At 45.2% G+C, this 20,620-nt stretch overlaps 1 protein-coding gene across 2 annotated transcripts in view; it reads left to right on the plus strand.

The window, feature by feature from the left end:
• Positions 1-2,690: 2,690 nt before the first annotated feature.
• Pak1 (p21 (RAC1) activated kinase 1) overlaps positions 2,691-20,620 on the plus strand; it is a 146,428-nt gene continuing 128,498 nt past the window's right edge. Inside the window, exon 1 of one of the 2 annotated variants that reach the window (XM_045145608.1) lies at positions 2,691-2,804. The gene's annotated coding sequence lies outside the window, so the exon portion shown is untranslated. The remainder of the gene's footprint in view (positions 2,805-20,620) is intronic. The other variant, XM_045145610.1, reaches the window with a different exon arrangement.

Genomic DNA, 20,620 nt, shown 5'->3' on the forward strand with positions numbered 1-20,620 from the left:
GCCATGTCTGTAATCTCAGGCTGAGGCAGGAGAGTATGAGTTTGGGGCCAGTGTGGGCTACATAGGCCAACCCTATTTCAAACACACACTCATGTGCACACATACATAGACACACCCATGATAGGTGCTACAGATGTTTTCACTCTTATGCTAAAGCCCTAGTGTCAGGAGCTCATAGCAAATGGGACTGTTCCTCCCATTTACTCACATAGAACAGCTGCTACCCTTAATTGGAGATTAATTTCCTGTGTTTCTGTAACACATTATCACACAGGCAGTGGCCTAAAATAATACATACTTATTATTTTACAGTTCTATAGTTCAGAAGTGTGAAATGACTGTGTGTGACTAAAATCAGTGTGTCAGCCAGGCTGTATTCCTTTCTGAGACTTCATTTTCTTTCCTTTTTTTTTCTTTTCATCTTTTGGAATCCATTCCCAAGAGTAGAGGATTCCTCATCTCAAAATCATTTAGTCACATGCACAAAGCCTTTGTCGTCATGGGAGGAGCCATATTTGTAGTTCTCAGGGGTCATGAGGCGAAGAGTTTGGAGGAGCCATTTTCCATATGCTATGAAGCCAGTGCAGAGATGGCATAGGCTAGAAAAATTCACTAGGCTGTGACCGTAGGTTAAATATCCCCTTTGTGCTTCAGTTTTCGCATCAAGATGGAGGGAGGATCAACAGTATTTACCTCAAGGGATTGTTAGAGGTTTAAGGAAACAGTGTTTGTAAGGTTCTCAGAGTCAAAACCATATGTGCATTTATTAAATACATTTAGCAGGTCGATTGCCACTAGGTATTAAACCCTGTTCTAGGTGTGGGAGATATGGATAGGGATATGACGTGTGATCAAGGAACTGACTGAGTCATATACAACTGCAGTTACTACACACAGTGATGTGTTTAGACATCTCTTACCATACCCTCCAAGGCTCAGGGACCATTGTGGAAGAGGTGGCAGAAAGAATCTAAGAACCAAAGGAAGGTGGGACAGATAATAATGCAGTCCTCCCCACAAATGGTAGATATTTATGACCTCACAGTGCCCGACACCACCCACACAAAACCTTCATAATACGAAGAAAAGAGGATGACATCAGAATATGAGAGACTAATTGGAAAGAAGGGATTCAACAGAGGGGGGATTTGGGAGGGGAAAAAAAGGAAGGGTGGTTGACGGGTGTTGTTAACTTTCTTGTTGCTGGGGTAAAGCATCTGACCCAAATCAGCTGAAGGGACGACAGTTGTTTATTTTGGTCTACAGTCTGGAGGGGAAGCTCCATGATGGCAGGGGAAAGGCGTTGCACGACCTGAAGCTAGATATCACCTTTGCCACAGTAGGTGGACAACAGAAGCTTAAGAGTGAGATGAGCCAAGTTCTGGCAAGGAGAATCTGGCTGTAACACCCAACGCCCTAAGCACAGACCTCTGCCAGTGGAACTCCTCCTCCCAAATTACCATCATTTGGGAACCAAGCATTTAAAACACATGAACTTATGGGGATACCTGATTCAAAACAACACAGAAGTGATTATGATCATGATATATTGTATATATTCATGGTGGTTGTCAATAAAAAAGGAAAACAGAATGGGGGAATCTATGCCTAGGCTCTTGGCTTAGGGTGTTCCATTCACTGAGATCAGGAAGGGAACATGACAATGATAATAGCCAGTATTTTAAAGGGTAACAAGTGCTGAATTCTATTTGCTATTATCAGGATAAAGTTGCCATTTAGACCATGTTAGGATACTCCAGTTATACTTATTATGAAGAAATTGTGGCCTAGGAATTCCAAGGTCCCAACTAGGACAGCTGAGGATTGAAGTAAGGCAATCTAATTCTGAGCTGGGAAATAGTGAATTTCAGATACAGGAAGCAGGGCACGAAAAGGAAGGTGTTTGAGAGGTAATTGGGAAATACAGAATCTGAGCTCAGGAGAAAAGCGTGCGTCAAACGTAGCCTTCATGGTAGACGTAAGGCTGCCAAAGGAGCCTTTTTTAATAAAAAATTTTCTTCTTCTATGGCAGTTCAGGATAGTTCCAATTTCTCTGCTGCTCTTTCTTCCCTTCCTCCCCGAAGCACACAGAAGAAGAAGAGGTCGGTCAGTTTTCACCCGCAGCTCTTGGCCAAGGGATAAGCCAGCCAGGTGCGGTGCAGCGCACTAACCCGGAGAAGGAAGGTGTTAGCTGTGTCCCACCGAGACTTCACCACGAACCATCTTCATCGTCCAAAACACAACCAAAATCTTCCGGGAAGAAGTGCTTCCAGGAATCCTGCGGACACCATGACGTCACGCGGCAGCCGGGCGATCCCCAGCCTGAGCGGTGACGTCAGCACCGGCGCTGGGTCTCCCTCCGGGGGTGGGGGGGAGGGAGGACACCCCCCTCCAAGTCCAGCTCCCGCAGGCAGCCGGGGTCGGCGTCGCTCACGTGGGTCAGCCGGGCGCTCCCGCCCCCTCCCACCTGCGGGGGGCGTGGCTGGCTGGCGGCCGGGCGGGCGGGGAGCGGCGCTCGGCGGCGGCGGCGGCGGTGGCCGGCCGGACCCGCGTACAATAGCACGGCTGCGGCCGGAGCGTGCGGGCTGCCCGGCGGACGCTTGCCCCGCGTCCCCACCACGCCTTCCTCCCGCCGGGGGGTCGCAGCGCGCCGCCCGCGTGGACCCCCCCTCCTCCCCCCCCATCCCGGGTCCTGAGCCGGGGACGCAGACAGACAGACAGACAGACAGCGAGGCGGGCGCGCCCACTGCCGGCGCCCCGAGAACGACGAGGACGAGCCGAGCGGAGCCCGGCGAGCGCCCAAGGTGAGAACCGACCTCCCCCCCCCACCCCCCGCGGGTCCTTCTCCCCCGGCTGCTCTCGGCTCGGGCTGCGGTGTCGCGGGGAGGCGAGGAGGGCGTGGGGCGGGGAGGGGGCTTTGCAACCATTCATTCCCGGCCGCGGGGCTGAGCGGACGGGCGTGCGCGCGCGGGCGTGCGTGCGTGCGTGCGTGCGTGCCGGCGGGCGGGGGCGCCAGGTGAGCGGAGGCGAGGCGTCCCCCCCCCCACCTTCGGGCCAACAAAGGCTGCCCCACCCCCACCGCCGTGCCTGTCCCGAGCGGGAGAGGGGAGACGGCGGGGCTCGGGCGCCGGGGTCCCCGGAGTGGGCAGGGGGCGGGGGACGGCGCCCCGATGGCTCCTCCGGAGGTCCGCCGCGTCCGTCCCCGACCGGACCCCCCTTCCCATCCTCGCGCGCTTCGCCGTGGCCCGCGACGGGGTCGGGGATGGTGGTGGTGGTGGTGGTGGTGCTGGAGGAAGAGCATCGTGGCTTCGTCCTGCGTGGAGCGACCCCGGCCCAGCTTGGGGTGGGGGGAGTTCGACTCGGTGGGAAAAGAAGAGCCCGATCGTGCTTGATGGGTGCCACCCCGCCCCCACCCCGAGGAGCCCCCACCCCCCCACACTTGGGAAGTTACAAACACGAATCGTAGCTATTTCAGGAGCCGTTGGATTTTTTTTCCCCCCTTTTTCCTCTTTGCAAGCAAAGCCTGTGTTAAACCCCTCGCGTAATATAGTGTCGTGCCCTGGTTAAGGTAGCTCTCTTGTTTGCGAATTAAAAAAAAATTAAAATAATTATTAGTTTTGTCTTCTTTTTAGGGGGAAAAAAAAAAGAATTATTCTTGAAAAAAAAAAAACACTTTAATTTGGCCTCTTGGCTTTTGGGTCTGTCAACTCCTGTCCGGAGGAAACAGGTTCAGTGATGCCTCATTTGTTTTATGCTAAGGCTTCCTATGTGAGCAGGTCACTTCCCTTCTTCATGTTCCCCACTGTGAAACCTTTGCTGACACCCGTCCCCTCCCCACAGTCAGAACTGACTTCTCCCCGCTGGGGGCTCTCAAAGACCCACTCAAAGACTTCTACCACTGCCCTTGTATAATGCTTTTTTTGTTTGTATTTGAAAAATTCTTAAATCACTTATACATGAACATACCTCAACTAGAAATTGCCTCCCCCTCAAAAAGGTTTTCGGGAACGTGCACTCTGCAACATTCCCTGAAAGCTTATTCGTAATTTGAACTTTTTGGGTCTGTCTGATCAGTTTTGCTCCTCCAGTCTTGTGTAGACCCAACACGACCGGAGTCTGGAGGGCTGCAGTGGTTTGAGCCTCCTGCCAAGGGCTGCGGGAATTCCAAGTGTTTCAAGACCTTCTGTGAATTTGCTCCGGAGACCAAGAGCTCAAAGTCTAGCGGGTGAGGTAGACGTGGAAACAATGAAGGCCCTCTGGGGGGACTCCAGTGGTACAGGGACTAGTGTGCAGTAATTGAGGTTGCTGGACCTGTTTTACGAGTCCTGTGTTGGCTCGAGTGAGTCCCACAGGGAAGGCGACTGGCCCCTCATCCATAAGCGTGCACTTGATACCAAGCTTTTTTTATAATTCAGTTTGATAGATACTTACTGAGGACCTATTTTGAGGCCCTTATACTCGGCTCACTAGAAGCAGTGCCCCAGAGGAAGGCAGTTGGGCGCCTAGAAGGGTCTTTCTAAAACAAAGCCGGTTCCTACCGACCGCCTGACCTTTCTTCATTGTGGAAAGATTAACTTCAGACTCCTTACAAGGAAATAAAAAAACTGGAGATCAGTCTACTGCCTGCCTTTGCTGCCTTACTTTCAAGCGAGCATTTTTCACCAATGAGCCATCTATCTCCCCAGTCCCTGGAGCTTTATTTCTAAGTACTGTTCACTCCCACCTTCTCTTTTTTGTCCCTTTTGCATGCGCTGCCTTTTCTAAAGCCTTCTACCCCTTGTCTGTGTAAGTCTTTGTTGCTTCTCATCCCCGTGGAATGGTCTGTTCGCTCATCTTCTGGCTCATGCACACAGAATTCTTACAGCTCTCAGAAGCGCATTCTTGCAATTAAATTTGAGTTCTTGTCTTTTTCCTTTAGCCTGTGCTTTTCTCTTCTTTTTCTCTCTTTTCTTTTTTTTGCGGTAGGGTTTCACTGCAGCTCAGGTTGATCTGGAATTCACTATGGAGTCTCAGGGTGGCCTCGAACTCACAGTGATCCTTCTACCTCAGCCTCCTGAGTGCTGGGATTAAAAATGTGAGGCGCCACCACGCTCTGCCTAGTATTTCTTAATAGGTACCTGGAATTGAACTAGACTAGCCTCTTGCATATTTTGACAAGTATTCTACTGTTGAGCTGTATCTCCAGTCCTCTATACTGTTTTGTTTTAGACAGGAATTCATCCAGGCTAGCTTCAAACTTATGATGTAGCTGAAGAGGATCTTGAACTTCTGAGTCTCCTGCCTTCTACTTCCAGAGTGCTGAGTACAGGGGTGAGCCACCACACTCAGTTTCATTTGATGCTTGGAATCCAACCCAGAGCTTGGTGTATGCTAAGCAAACACTCTGCAGATCCCTAGCCCTATGTTGATTTTTTTTTTTTTTAATTGAAACAGGGTTTTGCTATATTGCTTAGGCTGGCCTTGAACTTTACTGTGATAGGCCACCCAACCAATGGACCTATGATTTTTCCTCATCTTCCTGAGTGATTGGGAGGCATCAGGGTTTTCTTTTCTTTTGGGGGTCTACTGGGGTGTAAACCTAGGAGCTCTGCATGGTAGGCAAGCACTTTACCACTGAGCTATATGCTCAGTCTTTTTTCAAAAATTTATCTTGAGGCAGGGCCTCTATAAATTGTCCAGGCTGGCCTTGAACTCAGTGTGAATTTGCAATCCTCCTGCCTCTGCATCCTGAGTAGTTGAGAGTACAGGCCTCTGCCACCAGGTCTGGGCTGTGCCTATGAATTTCTCCTTGGCAAGATAGGTTTAGTTTTAGTGTCTAGTAAAGTTCCTAGCACTTTGAATAAGTAAGTGAATGAATGGATGAATAAGTCAAGGCTGATGAGATAGATGACTTAATTATTATTTTTTGGTTGGGGCAGTCAGTGGTCCTTGAGCTAGCAGTGTCCAAATAATCTGGGAACTTGTTAGCAAATTAATGAGTCTCATCTCAGTTCTATAGAAAGAAAAACTCCTGGGAGGGGCCTTGAAATCTCTGCTTTATTAGGCTTTTCAAATAATTCCCATGCTTTTAAAGTTGAGGAATCAGTACGTTTAATGCTCTTTTTGATAAAATTAGCACACAGACACCTCTCTCCCTTGCTTTTTTTCTTCCTTAGCATTTATTATTCCACATTCCTTTCCATCCATCCTTCCCAACCCATCCATCTCAACCCCTGGGCCTAAAGCTTCTTGAGAGCAGGAAATTTTTTTCTGTCCAGGTTCCTTGCTTTGAACCCAGTACAGAGAAGGCAACTAGCCAACATCCAGGTATTTGTTGGGTGAATAATATTATGAGTCGTACTATTTACTGCTAGCTGTTTCATTGGGTTTTATTCAACTGTAATTCCAGTACTCACTTGGTGGAGGTAGGAGAACCAGAAGTTCAAGGTCATCCTTGGCTATATAGCATGTTCAAGGACAGTCTAGAATACATAAGACCTTCTCTAGAAAAGAAAAGAAAAATACTTTTGTGTGTGTGTGTGTGTGTGTGTGTGTGTGTGTGTGAACGGAAACCACGTTCTTATTCACATGCAAATCCAGGAGGATCCTATCATTTGAGGGGACTTGTTTATCTTAGCCTCCCTTCATCTCTTCCTTTTTTGTGTGTTTGGAAAAATATTAATATTTATTTGAAACAAGATTTGCTTTGTAGTGCCTGGCTGTCCTTGAACTTGTGGCAGTCCTCTTGCCTCAGCCTCCCTGGTACTGGGATTGTAGGTATGTGTCTGGTTTTGCTATTGTTCTCCAACCAAAAAGCTTACATGAGTCCTCAACTTATTTTGTAATATATATATATATATATATATATATATATATATATATGTATATAATATATGTTGCCTTGGCAATCGCAGCTTGGTTTTCAAGTTCAAATGAGTGCCCTAACTTTTGATTCTTTTTTTTTTTTTTTTTTTTTTTTGGTGTTTCGAGGTAGGGTCTCACTCTAGCCCAGATGGGCGCCACCACACCGGGCTCCTAACTTTCGATTCTTAACAGGAAGTTGCTTCTTCTAGGTCTCCCGTGGTTTTTGACAATTTAAACTATACAAGGACTTACTTGATTCCACACAAAAATTTCTCTTCCTTATGAAGCTTCTAAAAATGCTTTATTTCTCTTTCACTTTCTGAGCCCTAATATGTAACATCTCCCGTGTTCCCCTTTCCTAACATGCCCCTGGGGGAGTGGCTTGCTTAATTCATCCATTTACTCATCAGCAGTTACTGAGTCCATCTTTACCATGTGCCAAGCCTTATGCTGGAGCAGATGTTCAGCTAAACATAGGGAGCAGGTCAAGACCTTAAGAAAATGCTGAAGTGAGCCGGGTGTGGTGGCGCATGCCTTTAATCCCAGCACTCGGGAGGTAGAGATAGGAGGATCGCCATGAGTTTGAGGCCTCCCTGAGAATACAGAGTGAATTCCAGGTCAGTGTGGGCTAGAGTGAGACCCTACTTCAAAAAACCAAAAAAAAAAAAAAAAAAAAAAAAAGAAGAAAAGAAAAGAAAATGCTGAAGTGCATGGATAAAATAAAGAAATGTGATCATAAAGTAGGAGAAATCAGCCTCAATTTAGGAATGAAAACTTGTTAAATATTATTTTGATAAGCAGACCTAAATTTTTAAAAAATATTTTTATTTATTTGACAGAGAAAGAGGGAGGGAAGAAATGAGAGAGAGAGCGAGAATAGGCACGTCAGGGCCTCCAGCCACTGCAAACGAACTCAAGACATGTGTGCCCCCTTGTGCATCTGGCTAATGTGGGTCCTGGGGAATTGAACCTGGGTCCTTTGGCTTTGCAGGCAAACACTTTAACCACTAAGCCATCCCTTCAGCCCCTAAATTTTATTTTAGATGTGTATGTGTATGATGAGTGCGTGAATGCCATGGTGCACATGTGGAGGTCAGAGGATAGCCTTGGGGTATTTGCTTGAGATAGGGTCTCCCTTGTTTTTGTTTCTGCTGCTTCCAGTGTACAAGACATACCTGGCCCACAAGCTTCCAGACTGTCCTGGCTCTGCTTCCTATTGCTAGTGGCGTGTTGGAATTACAGACAGTGTGTGCCACTTTGCACCTGGTTTTACTTGGGTGCCAGAAAACTGAACTCAGGTTAGCAGGCTTTCAAGTGAGCACTTTTAACCACCAAGTCATCTCCCCAGGTTCCTAAAAGAATAATTTTAGGGATGGAGAGATGGCTCAGCGGTTAAGCGCTTGCCTGTGAAGCCTAAGGACCCCGGTCCGAGGCTCGATTCCCCAGGACCCACGTTAGTTAGATGCATAAGGGGGAACATGCATCTGGAGTTCGTTTGCAGTGGCCAGAGGCCCTGGCGCGCCCATTCTCTCTCTCTCTCTGCCTCTTTCTCTGTCACTTTCAAATAAATAAACATAAAACAAAAAAAAAATTAAAAAAAAAATAATTTTAAAGCTGGGAATGCTGGTGCATGCTTATAAATCCCAGCCCTTGGGAGGTGGTAATAGGAGGATGAGAAACTTAAAGACAGTCACAGGGGACTGGGGAGATGGCTCAGCATTTAAAGGTGCTTGCTTGCAAAGCCTGCTGACCCTGGTTTGATTCTCCAGTATCCATGTAAATCCAGATGCACAAAGTGGTGCATGCATCTGGAGTTTGTTTGCAGTGGCAAGAGACCCTGTTGTGCCCATTCTCTCTCTCCATACAAATAAACAAAAATACTAAAAGAAAGTAAATAAATGCAGCCTGAGGCACACAGAGGCCAGCCTGGACTATGTGAGACCCCATATCAGCCTCCCCACTCCCAAATTCTTTAAGAGGTCACTGCGTTTGTTGTGGAAATGTAAAAACTGAAGCTAGGTTGGGCATGGTGCCACACACCTACATCTCAAAATTTGAGAGATTGAGGCAGAAGGATTGTGGAGAATTCTGGGTTCTCTAGTGAGTTCTAAGCCACGGTAGGCTACAGAGTTGGATAGGGTCTCAAGCAAAACAAAACAAAACAAAACAAAATGATACAAAAAAACGAACCCAGAATCAACAGTTACTAACTTGTGATAATTCTCAATCTGGTTCTGGTTTTAATACCTATGCCTTTTTTAATCTTTCTGAGTCATAAACAGAAAGTAAGAGGAAAGCTTTTTAAATAAGTTTTAAAAGTCATATACTAAAGAGAGAAGTTTAAGGTTATAGGGATGATGAATGGTAATGCCAGCGTATGCATAACTTCTGCTGTCTTTGCTTATATAGGATCTTTAGGCCCAGCCTTCCTCATTCCCTCCCTGATTCCCACAAAGGTAACATCTATGTCTTCCTCATTTGAGCTTTCACCGGTATCGTTCTTTGTATATTTCTGCTGTGTTACCTATCCTTTGCTTTTCTGGTGTGTGTTTGTGCATGTGTGTGTTTGTGCATGTGGGTGTGCCACAATGTGTGTGGAGGTCAGAGGGCAACCGTGAGTGTCATTCCTCACCTTCCAGCTTGTTAGGAGGCTGAGTCTCAGTGTTTACCTGCTGCTGTGTTTGCCAGGCTAGCTGGCCTGTGTACTTCCGAGGGATTCTCTCATCTCGCCGTAGGCTTCTGGGAATACTGGTGCTCAAGCTCTACCATATTCATCTTTATGTGGGTTTGGGGGCTCTGAACTCAGGCAAGTGCTTTATCCACTGAGCTACCTCCTCAGTCCAGCTATAATTTTCTAGGGAAGGAGTTGTATAAAGAAGAATTTGAGCCAGGTATGGTGGCGCACGCCTTTAATCCCAGCACTCGGGAAGCAGAGGTAGGAGGATCTCCGTGAGTTCGAGGCCACCCTGGGACTACATAGTGAATTCCAGGTCAGCCTGGGCTACAGCAAAACCCTACCTCAAAAGAAGAAGAATCTGGGCTGGAGAGATGGCCCAGTGGTTAAGGCACTTGCCTGCAAAGGCTAACGACTGGAGTTTGATTCCCTAGTACCCATGTAAAGCTAGATGATGCATCTGGAGTTCTTTTGCAGAGGTTAGAGTCCCTGGTATGTTCATTTGCATATGTTTAATCCGACCATTTGGGAGGCAGAGATAGAAGGATTGCTGTGAGTTCGAGGCTACCCTGAAAGTACATAGTGGATTCCAGGTCAGTCTGGGCTAGAGCAAGTGAGACCCTGCCTTGAAAAACAAACAAACAAAAAAGAATTTGGGCTGGAGAGATGGCTCAGCAGTTAAGGCACTTGCCTGGTAACCTCGGGATTCCCTAGTGCCAATGTAAAGCCAGATGCACAAAGTACTACATGTATTTGGCATTTGCTTGCAGTAGCTAGAGGTCTTGTCATTCTCAATATCTGTCTAATAAATAAAATATTAAAAAAAGAATTAGAAGTTAAGCCAAGAGCAACTTGGGAATTACTTAAATTTCTGTTTCTTCATTTTGAAAAAAGAAATAATTCATTGTTGTAAAGATTAAATTGGTATTTGTGAAAATGAATTATAAGATCTTGAACTACGTAGATGTTGGGTAGAACAGTTGTAATTTTATGAGGTAATTTATGTGTAATAGTCAGTGTAATTTTGGCTATATATTTGAACTCCTTGTGAAGATTTAAAAGGAATACAGCCGCCTAGGCTGTCTCTTCGTTTGAGTCATGGCATCTCTGTTTCTTTTCTCTCCTACCGTTGTCTTCTCCTTCCTTTTTATTTGAGAGAAGGTCTCATGTATGGCCTCAACCTATTGTGTCGTCACGGATGAACCTGAACTTTGGAATACCATGCCAGGTTTATACATCTCTATTTTAAATGTTTACAGATGGCTCTAATATGCAACTATTGTTGAAAAGCACTGTCTTACGATATTTTATTTAAATGTTTTATGTACCTGTTACATAAAAATGGTGATTTTTATTGCCATTTGAAATCTACTCCTTTGATAGTCACATACGATACATTAGGGATTGTCTGGATTATGACGAAATAGATGAATCTCACCTGATCCTCGAGAGTTTGCAGAGAAACAGTTAACCGTACTTAGAAACAGCACATGGAAATATGTATGGGTACTGTGTGAACACACAGGACGGAAGGGTACCCCATTTGAAATGAGGGTGGCCTAGCAAGTCTCCTTGAAGGAATGCCACTTCAGAGTGGTTCTAAAGTATGGGCAGGGTTAACAAGGGGACGATCTTTCTGAAAAAGCGAGCAGTTAGGAGGGCAGATTTGAGAACCTGTTTGTGGAGACCTGAGTAGTTTAGTACGTGCTTAGATGATGGGGCTCTAGGCAGGAGGAATGGTGAGAGCGGAGAGGAAGCCAGGGCCCAGATGCTGGAAGGCTTTCTGTGTGCTGCACAAGAAGCCGTCATGCATATGATCTCACTTTGTTCTTTGAACAGTCATTTAGATTAGCTAGGGCAGGTGTTGTTTTGTTTTCATTTCATAGAAGAGGAAACTGAGAGGCTAATTGAATTGCCCGAGGCGGTGCAGCTTAGTTACGGTTTGGAGCCAGATCCTCTTGACTTGAGCCCTCGCCTTTCCTTGCCGCTCACCTGGCTTATGCCTTCGCAGGGCTTGAGGGTCAGGCAAGGCGCATGGGTATATGTATAGCATCTTGTCAGCTGGAAAGTTCCTTACTGATGTTGGCTAATAATAGTTAAGAATTTTCATTCAGAGACCTGTCTTAATAGTGCTTAAAAAAACTTTATTTTCATATGTGAATATAATGTGTTTTGATCATACTACCCTCCCGTTACTTTATTTTGTTCCCTCTCCTCTGCCCCCTTCCACTGGAGCCCTTCTTTCTAACTAGTCCCTCTTCTGTTTTGATGCCCAACCCCCTCCATCAACCATGACCACATGGTGGTGAGCCCGGTATTTATTGAGCAGGTCTTGTGCAGCTAATGGCGGTCGCTATGAGGTCATGAATGCAATGGCCACTTCATGTTCAGAAGACAGGGTCCAAAGCACTTCTCCCTATCTTCTGGCTTCTCCATTCTTTCTGCCCCTTCTTCTGCAATGCTCCTAGAGCCTTGGAGGGGGTGATAGCTTTAGTGTTGAGCACTCCACACTTACTCTCCGCACTCTGATGGGTTTTTTTCTCCCCTGTAGTCACCACCATCTGCATTAAGAAGCTTCTGACCAGAGGTGAAGGCAGCACTAATCTGTGTGCATCAACTTAATGTTCCACGTAGATGTTTAGAGGGCAGTTTGGTGGCACAGCATGTCCATGTCGTCACACAGCAGTAGCAGCTTCCCCTCTGGGGTCTCCCGCCTCCCTCCACCAGATCCTTCTTTCTAACTAGTCCCTCTTCTGTTGTGATGTCTTTTACCCCCTCCTCCATCATCCATGGCATCTTTTAAAAAAAATTTATTTATTTATTTGAGAGAGTGAGAGAGGAAAAGAGGCAGGCAGACACACACACACACACACACACACACACACACACACACACACACACACACAGAGGGAGAGAGGGAGAGGGAGAATTATGGGCATGTTAGAGCCTCCAGCCACTGCAATGAGCTCTAGACGCGTGCGCCACCATGTGCATCTGGCTTACATTGGATGCTGGGGAATCGAACTGAGGTGCTTTGGCTTTGTAGGAAAACACCTTAACTGTTAAGCCATCTCTCCAGCCGCCGTGACATCTTTTTTTTTTTAAGGTAAGGTCTCACTCTAGCTCATGTTGACCTGGATTTCACTATGTAGTCTCAGGATGGCCTTGAACTCATGGTGATCCTCCTACTTCTGCCTCCTGAGTGCTGGGATTAAAGGCATGTGGCACCACGCTCGGCTGACATCTTGTTTTAATAGTTTTATTTTTATTTATTTATTTGAGAGATAGAATGAATGAGCGTGCGTGCATGCGCACCAGGGCCTCCAGCCACTGCAAACAAACTCCAGATGCATGCGCCCCCTTGTGCATCTGGCTTACATGGGTTCTGGGAGATCAAACTGAGGTCCTTTGGCTTTGCAGGCAAGTGCTAAGCCAACTCTCCAGCCCCATCCATGACATCTTGATGGGCCCAATAGGTCTTTGGCTAGTTTTTTGGTGCCAGGTATGAATGTCCTCCCATGGGGCCTCAGATCTGGCCAGAGAGCAGTTGGTTACCCTCATGTTACCGTTGCAGTAGTGGGCCTGTCTTGCCTGGCTGGTGAGGTGTGTAACAACCTGGGTGGATCCCTTGCTGCTAAGACCGTTGATGGCTTCTCTCCCTCAGCAGGCTGCGTGGTACTTTGTAGCACCGTGACAGCAAGTCAGCAGGGAGGAAGCTTCCAGCTCAGTGCCAGCTTGATTTCTCCGTGTCCTGAAATTGAAACGTGTGTGGTTTTTAGCATTAGGGTCTCATCACTTAGTTCTGGTGGGTAACTAAGAGCCTTGGCAATGGCTTGTATCGTTTTTCTGGACCTCAGGGACTTCCCTGACCAACCACTCACTGGGAGGTATCACACCCCTGGAACTAGAGGTTTTGTGTAAAACTTATGGCTTCTGAGAGCAGCAGTATCCACGCCATGCAGGGTATTTCTGCCCAAATTCTCTGTCTGTTTAAATTATATATTTCAGTGGCTAACAGGTAGGTTTCCCATGACTTTTTCATAATGTCTTTAGTTTTGGTTAACCCTCCTCTCCTCCATCTTCCTCCTCCTTTTTTTTTTTCTTCTTGAGAATCTTATGTAGGCCCAGGCTGACCTTGAACTTGATATGTAGCTGAGGATGTCCTTGAATTCCTGATTTTCCTGCCTTCACCCCTCAAGTGCTGGGATTACAGGCATGAAACACTGTAGCTGCCTTAAAGTGGCTTTTGACTCAAGTTTGTGGCTATTTCTTAGAATTCTCATTAGAGATAGATCTCCAAGATCTTTTTCTTGTTTCCTCTTGAGTTATTAACCAGAATGAAACAAGCTAAAATATTATTAGATATTTACTTTTCCAATTAGAGTGCCTTTACATAAACCTGTCTCTGTGTGTGTGATGTATGTGTGTCACGTGCTTGTATGTGCATGTGCAGGTGCACATGTGTGTGCATTCATGGAGGCCAGAGATTGACCAGAGGTGCCTTTCTCAATTGTTACCCCCCTTCCCCTCTGCCCCCCCCCAGGTAAGGTCTCACTCTAGTCCAGGCTGACCTGGATTTCATTATGTAGTCTCAGGGTGGCCTTGAATTCATGGTGATCCCCTACCTCTGCCTCCCGAGTGCTTGGGTTAAAGGTGCCACCATTCCCGGCTCCCCTTTATTTATTTATTTTTTTAAACTTTTTAAATTTATTTTATTTATTTATTTAAGAGTGACACAGAAGAAAGAGGCAGAGAGAGAAAGAAATGGGCATACCAGGGCTTTTCCAGCCACTGCAAACAAACTCCAAACACGTGCGCCCCCTTGTGCATCTGGCTAGCGTGGGTCCTGAGGAATTGAGCCTCGAACCCGGGTCCTTAGGCTTCACAGGCAAGCGCTTAACCGCTAAGCCATCTCTCCTGCCCAACGCCCCCCCCCCCTTATTTTTTGAAACAGGGTTTTTTCCTTCAATTCTGAGAATTGAACCCAGGACACTGAGTGACAACCTCAGTTAAGGTAAACTTCGCTTGAGTACACAAGAAGCTGTTTATCCATGACCTGCTCGAGAAAAATAAACAAAAAGCCAGGTGAGCATAGTGAAAACAATCTGTAATGATAGACTTTTTCCTTAATTTTTTTTTTTTCTTTGAAGTAGAGTCTTAACTCACTCTAATCCAGGTTGACATGGACCTCATTCTGTACTTCAGGATGGCCTTGAATTCATGACAATCCAACTATTGTAGCCTCTGGAGTGCTGGAATTATAGGCATGAACCACATAATGTTTTATTGTGTATTTTGTTTGTTTTGGGGAACAGGGACCCCTATGTACAGGCTGGCCTTAACCTCCAGAGTGCTGGAATTATACCCGTGTATGTATTACCGCACCTGTTCAATGTTACTTTCTTTTAAAAATGAAAGAGGGGGCTGGAGAGATGGCACGGTGGTTTAGGTGCTTGCTTGCAAAGCCTGATGGCCTGGGTTTGACTCCCTCACTACCCACGTAAGGCTAGATCCACAAAGTGGCGCATCTGGAGTTCGTTTGCAGTGGCTGGAGGCCCCGACATGCCCATTCTCTTGCAAATAAGTAAGAATATCAAAAGAAAAAATAAAAGGGTTACAGTGCAAGCTGGGGTAGAGCAAGATGTTACCTCGAAAAAAACAAACAAAAAAAGTGCAAATGAAACCTAAAAACCAAACTCTTCCTGCAATCCTTTAATATCATCATAACATTCAGATGTGGTTCACTATTCCTCTATTTATTTATTTACTTGCTTATTAATTTTTTGGCTTTTTAAGGTAGGGTCTCACTCTAGGCAGGCTGTCTTTGAACTCATGACAATCCTTTTACCTCTGCCTCCCGAGTGTTGGGATTAAAAGCGTGTGCCACCATACCTGGCTTCACAACCTTTTTATGTTTTCTCGAGGTAGAGGTAGGGTCTCCCTCCAATCCAGGCTGACCTGGAATTCACTATGTAATCTCAAATTGACCTTGAATTTTTAGCAACTCCTGCCTCTGCCTCTCAAGTACTGGGATTAAAGGTATGTGCCACCACGCCCAGAGTCACAACCTTTTAACTGAGATCTCTGCTTAAAATCGTTAGAGGCTTTAATTTTTTTTTTTTTAATTTTATTTTCTAATCCTTGCCTTCTTGAGACAGGGTCTTATTTGTCATTGGCTGGCCTGGAAATTACTATTCAGACCCAGAAATTACAGAGAACCAACCTCCTTCCTCAGGCTCCAGAGTGTGGGACTATAGGTGTGCACCACCTTGCTCACCTCTTCAGAGGTTTGATATTTTATTTAGGAGAAAATATAGCCTCCCTTTTGAGACTTAGAAGGTTCTGGAAGGCTTCCTGTTATTTTCTACCTTTACATTGAGCTGCTTCCCACCTCCTTTCTGTTCTCCAGAGCTGGAGAAAGTCTGGCCTCTGGGCTTTTATGGTAGACTCCTCCAAAGGGTGACTTCTTCCTCTTTCAGTCTTTAGTAAATAAGTATTCATTATCTACTGTGAGTCAGAACCTCCCTAGTATAAAGATTTCCTTTGATAGCTTCTCACAACACTGCTGTTCTCTGTAATGACATTTATCATGGCTATAATTCTGTTTTGATTTGACTATTGTCTGGACTTCCATTTAGCTCAGTGGAGTCACGGGTCAAGTCTCTCTTGTTCACCTCATGAGTACAGCACCTTGAACATCGTGTTGTAAGTATTTGCCAAGTTAAGCTCATGCAACCAATAAAATGGATAATTAAAGCTGTGTCAGTTTTAAAACTAAATTTCTGTATTTTCAAATTTGTGTTCAGTTCTCTATTCCTTTTGTACAGGTTTAGAACATAATCAGGTCAGCGACAGACAGAGAGAGAAAGCGAGAGAGAAAGAATGGGCATGCCAGGGCCTCTAGCCAGTGCAAACGAACTCCAGACGCGTGCACCCCCTTGTGCATCTGGCTAACGTGGGTCCTGGGGACCCGAGCCTTGAACCAGGGTCCTTAGGCTTCACAGGCAAGCGCTTAACTGCTAAGTAATCTCTCCAGCCCTTTTGAAGGCTTTTAATAACTTTTATCTAGAGTGGCCTGGCAACCAGTCCCCTGTCCTCTTATCCATTATTCTGGAGTAAGATTTCTGCAGCTAAGCCATTATTGTTGGTAGGATAATATGTAAATTAGGTTTACAATTTGACCTCCTTAGCTTCATCTTTCTTCTGGCCCTATTCCATCTCCCTAAAAAGATTTTAGTTTTATTTATTTCTAATGTACAGGCATGCTATTCTCTATCTGGAATTCCTTTTTCTTCTCTGTTATTCAGATCCAACCTAAACGCTATTTCTTTCAGTGGTCATCCCCCTGTTCCTGTTGTTAGCTCCTGGAGGACGGGGCGTCCTTGTGCTCCTTGCTCTGTCTTCGGTATCTTGAACCCTGCCTGGCATGTACTGAGCTCTCAGCCAGTATTTAACGATTGATGAATGAAGTAATTTACTCAGGCACTCACTCAACAAATAACTTGAATTTTCATAGCATTCTTCTCTTCCTTTACACTATCACTAGGTATATAGAATAGTTCATTTGTCATAAAATTAATCACCACCCAAATATTCCTGTCTGGTCATCATTAGGTCTTCCCTCTGCTTTTGTCAGCAAGTGCCTTTCTAATGGCAGGGTGATTTATGATAAGGATATGGTACAAATAGATTCTGAAATGAAAACTGAAGGCTTTTGTGAAGTTGAACTACAGGATGGCTTGAACCACACTCAGAAACCACTGACAAATGAGAATTCAAGTTAGGTCACTTTAAAACTGAAGGGAAAGTGTACAGTTAACATGTTTAAGTTAAAAATTAATTTTGGGCTGGAGAAGTGGCTTAGCTGTTAAGGAACTTGCCTGCAAAGCCAAAGACCCAGGTTCAATTCCCCAGGATCCATGTAAGACAGATGCATAAGGTAGAGCATGCATCTAGAGTTTGTTTGCAGTGGCTGAAGGCCCTGGCGTGCCCATTCTCTCCTCCTTTCTATTCTCTCTCTCAAATAAATAAGTTTAAAAGAAAAACTTTTTTTAAATAAAAAAATGAATTTAGTCGGGTGTGATGGTGCACGCCTTTAATCCTAGCACGTGGGAGGCAGAGGTAGGAGGATTGTTGTGAGTTCGAGGCCAACCTGAGACAACAGAGTGAATTCCAGGTCAGCCTGGGCTAGAGCGAGACCCTACCTCAAAAACAAAAGCAAAAAAAAAGCCTTAATTTTAATTAAACTGGAAGGAGGGCTGGAGAGATAGCCTAGTGGTTAAGGACCCTGGTTTGAGTCTCGATTCCTAGTACACACGTAAGCCAGATGTGCAAGGTGGCACATGCATCTCCAGTTCACTTGCAGTGGCTGGAGGCCCTGGCGCACCCAGCGCACCCACTCTGTCCCTTTCTCTCTCACTGCCCCTTTGTCTGTCTCTTGCTCTCAAATACATAAAAATAAACAAAAAAAAAAAAAAACTGGAAGGAAAATTAATGCGGTTAATGACACAGTGGGATTCAGAAGACAGTTTAAGTAACAAAGGATTGAAAGGACCCTTGGAAAACATTGGTGAGACTCTTGAATATTTTTACAAAAGTGACCTTATCCATGTTTTGGAAACTAAATGTGAAATGACAAGATGTTCTTTGTTTTAAGAATTATCTTAGTGGCAATTAAAATTAAAAATTTTTTTTTGGGGGGGTATTTTCGAGGTAAGGTCTCGCTGTAGCCCAGGCTGACCTGGAATTCACTGTGTAGTCTCAGGGTGGCCTCGAACTCTCCATCCTCCTACCTCTGCCTCCCACGTGCTGGGATTGAAGGTGTGTGCACCACCGCCCAGGTCTAATTTAAATTTTGTTAAATTAATAATTATTAAAAGTTGATTTAGATTTATCTTGTTGAATTAAAGGCCCTCCCTTCCAATGAACTTTTTTCTTGGTGGGGGGGAGAGGTTTACTGGAAATTTTGTTCCTTTAACAAGAGATTTTTATTTAACAAGATTTTTGAGTACTATGCAGGTTTTCCCATCCTTTCATAAGGACTGAATCTTATTGATTACATTCCTGTGATGCCAGATGCATAGAGATCAGGGAGGAAGTGGAAAATAACTGGAGAGATTTGGTACTGCAGGGCCCAGAGCTTGTGTGGCAGGTGGAGCCGGACTATTGTACTTTGGTAGTTCCCAAAGGAAAACCTCTTATTCTTTCTTTTTTCCAGTTTCTGCCTAGTGTGTACTTCAATATTCAGAATCTGTTCTCTGCTTGAATAGCTCTTGTTCTCATTGTAATTCTTCCTGGAGATTGAGATGGAAATGAGAAAGGCTTTGGGCTGCTGCCTGGACATCCACATTCATGAGAACTTAGAAATGCAAAGGGACCAAATGCCAGGCCAGCGCCAGGTCAGCCAATCATTGCTTTCCTGCTCTCCCTTTGTTCTCGGTGCCTCTGGCCTTCTGTCTGCTGGAGGTTTGTGCTACAGCTGTTTCTACCAATTAATGCAATGCTAATGTGACCCTTAATGAAGTCATAGAAGCACAGGGTCCCAGCCAGCGGAGAAAGAACGCCATAGTGGCAGCCCTCAGAGTACCTTCTCACCAACAATTGGACTAGGCACCTGAATGCCATTTCCTGTTGTTCCAGAAACCATAGAAACAGAAGCTGAATGTGACATTTAGCCTTGGGAATCTTAAATCTTCATCTAATGCAAGAAAAAGCAAAAATAAAAAAAAGGGCTTATGTCAGATTAATTTCACATCATACTTCAAAGCTTTGCCCCATGTAAATATGATTTTATACTGTCCCTCTCTCTATTGTGTAGTAATTAAACCTCTGCATCTGACTTGACTTTGAATCCCGTGGAATTGCCATTTCCTGACTATGTGGAATGGGGGAGTTACCCTCTGCCGTTTCAGTGTCTTTGTCCTTAAATGGTAGTAATTAAGCCTACTTCTCAGGTTTATATCAGGACGACATGAAGTAATAACTGGACAACACTGAGCAGATTTTGACACATAGCAAGGGCTTAACAAACGTTGGCCATCACTCCAGATCTGCAAAGCTGAAATAACCCTAAACAGCCTATGCTTTAATTTATAGCTCTGTCCTTGAAACGGACCTTTGCTCCTGATTCTCCTTTAATTGAAATACAAGTCTTGTGAAACCAGGACCACGCGGCTGCTTGCCTCCCTGTATTCTCAGCACCTAGGACAAATTTTCCTTTTTCTTTGGGACAGTCTCCCCTGTGGCCCAACTGGCCTCAGACTCACAGTGTAGCCAAGGATGAACTTGAACTTGTATTTGTGATCTTCTTGCCTCCACATCCCAAGGGTTGGGATTTGGGGTGTGCACCACCACATTGGGCTTATACAGCACTGGGAATCGAACCCCGGGCTTCATGCGTGCCAGACAAGCACTCTACCAACTGAGCTGCATCCTGACTCCCACCTAGAACAATTTTTTAGCACAGTTGTAGATGTTTAATAAGTATTTAGGAAGTTAATGACTATCTTGTAGATGTTCTCTCTGAATGACATCTAAGTTAGATATTTCATTGTCTTTGGTCTTTTTCTTTATCGCTTATGTGATACGTTTTAAAAATAGTTTTTGTGTTGTTTGATCTCTGGAAATGTAGCTAAACATCATGTCTCAGTTGCAGGCAACTGCATGGAAAGTCTGTGGAATAGAAGATGAAACATCATAAACTACAATAATTTTTAGAAAAAAAAAGTGTGAGGTAGTGGTGCATGTCTGCAAATTCCAAGCACTTGGGAGGTAGAGGCAAGGGGATTAGGGATCAGGAATTCAAAGACATCCTTGGCTACATGGTGACTTTGAGGCTATAAGAGGCCCATCTCGAAAGAAAAAAGGAGCTGGGCGTGGTGGTGCACGCCTTTAATCCCAGCACTCAGGAGGCAGAGGTAGGAGGATTGCCATGAGTTCAAGGCCACCCTGAGATGACACAGTTAATTCCAGGTCAGCCTGGACCAGAGTGAGACCCTACCTCGAAAAACCAAAAAAAAAAAAAAAAAAAAAGAAAAAAAAGGAAGCCAACAGCTCCCTCCCCCAACCCTCCAATGAGGAATTGTGATCTCTGCTCTAAGAACC

This window comes from Jaculus jaculus, chromosome 3 (assembly GCF_020740685.1).
Source record: "Jaculus jaculus isolate mJacJac1 chromosome 3, mJacJac1.mat.Y.cur, whole genome shotgun sequence".
Classification (NCBI taxonomy): Eukaryota; Metazoa; Chordata; class Mammalia; order Rodentia; family Dipodidae; genus Jaculus; species Jaculus jaculus.